Source organism: Echinops telfairi, unplaced genomic scaffold (genome assembly GCF_000313985.2).
Source record: "Echinops telfairi isolate 266 unplaced genomic scaffold, ASM31398v2 ScPeMD7_7474;HRSCAF=8512, whole genome shotgun sequence".
NCBI classification, from domain to species: domain Eukaryota; kingdom Metazoa; phylum Chordata; class Mammalia; order Afrosoricida; family Tenrecidae; genus Echinops; species Echinops telfairi.
In genome coordinates this window covers 6,148,611-6,150,484 of record NW_022111378.1, presented here as the reverse complement: position 1 = coordinate 6,150,484, position 1,874 = coordinate 6,148,611, and the positions used below count along the sequence as shown (strand labels likewise).

General features: G+C 50.1%; 1 protein-coding gene across 2 annotated transcripts in view; it reads right to left on the bottom strand.

Moving 5' to 3' along the window:
- The window catches only part of LOC101643983 (protein FAM107B), a 331,769-nt gene that overhangs the window by 31,621 nt on the left and 298,274 nt on the right, over positions 1 to 1,874 (bottom strand). The gene's annotated exons all lie outside the window — the stretch shown is intronic.

Genomic DNA, 1,874 nt, shown 5'->3' with positions numbered 1-1,874 from the left:
CTTTTGGAAGCAGGCGTGCTTGTCTTCTCCCACAGAGTAGCTGACGTGTTCGAGCCGGCTGCCTTCAGTTAAGCATCCAGCACCTGAACCACTGACCAACCAGGGACACTCTCCATCTACACCAAACCTCACATCTTAAACTGAGGGAGTTCTGAGAAAAAAAACATTCCAATGTAAACCACATGGGTGGTGGCTGTGGTCACCGGAACGTGGGAGTGAGCTACCCTGACATTTAACCTCCCCTGCCTGAACTCTAAACAGGAACCCAACTCCCTTAGGAGCCTCGTCATTCTAAGACGCCAACTCTTGACTGTTTTCCCACAGGCTGCCGCCTTGCAGAAACAAAAACAAGGCAAGCCAGGCTATTAAGAGACAGACGGGTTGCTAGCAACAGTTTGCTCAGCCTGATCCAGAAGCTTCGCTGGAACACCCCATGCAGTTCCTGCTGAATGGAGTCTGACTAACCAGAGCACAGGTCCCAGACTTATCTCGCCTGCCACCCCCTCTTCAAGGAGCCCTGATGACACAGTGGTTACCCACTGGGCTGCTAACTGAAAAGTCAGCAGTTCAAAACCACCAGCAACTCCTCGGGAGAAAGACAAGGCCTCCGGGAGAAAGACAAGGCTTCCGTAGAGTTGCAATACAACAACTCCCAGGGACAGTTCTGTCTTACTGTGTCACTGTAAGTCTGCATTGATGGAGTTTGTTTTGTTTGTCTGCCCCATCTTCAGTGGGTAAAAATGTCCTCAGTGCCCCACCCCCACCAATTAAAAACTTTTCTATGAGAGCCAACAATCTAGCTTTCGCAGCCCCCCTGGATCATTCCAGCACCCCCTCTTTGGGAAGCACTGATCTGCTTGTATAGGAACAGGCACCAAAAGGCTCTGAATTAAATTAGGGGAGGGGTGGCAGTAACACAGTTGGCAAAACGAGACACAGAAAGAAAAATCAAAGCCTGGAAAACAAAGAGCCAGCATATGGGCAGCTATGGATCGGGAGTTAGAACCCCTGAAAAGCCTAGCAGCCTCTTTCTCCCCTTCACTGAGAATTGGGGCTCGGTGCTTTAAAAACATTCAGGATTGGTCCTCCCCAGAAGAGAATTTATTTCAAAGGACGGCATTGAATCCGCAGCTCCGGAAGAGGGACATATCTGATCGGCGCACATGGGAGCAGATGAAGGGGGAGGAGGAAGAGACTGGAGCACATCCTGGCCCACCAGGCCTTGAGGACGATGTTCCCGATTAGAGCAGCCAGTTCACAGAGAGGACCACATGGCCAGCCCCACTATGAGACATGATGTCCCTCACTGATCCATAGCCCTACAGGGGACAACACTGGAGACACAGTGTGGGAATTACACCCGATCTGATCCCGCCACACCGAGGCAAAACACTAAGGGGATGCAACAGAACAGCAAGAGAACGGAGCGGTGAGGTCCCCAGGGAATGCTGAAGGTGGACTTTGGGGCCAGGGCGTGGTGTCCCAACAGACTGGACTGGAAAACACTCTTAAAGGTAAAGAAACAGTCCTTGAACTAACTACACACTTTTCTTTCTTGTTGTGTTTTGTTTGGGTTTTCTGTCATTCATTTGTTGTTATTGTTGTCTTGTTGTATATTGTTGCTTGGTTTTGCTCTGTCTTGTTATTGTGCATGTTATTATCTCCGCAGGTTTGTCTAAATAAGATAGGCTGGATGAACAATCTGGAGGAGAAAACAACAGGACCAACAGTTCTGGGGGCACATGGGAGAAGGGGAGGTGGGGGGAAAGGTAGTGGTGTTAACAAACCCAGGGACAAGGGAACAACAGGTGATCCAAATTGGTGGTGAGGTGGGTGTGGGAGACCTGGTAGGGCGTGATCAAGGGTAATGTAAC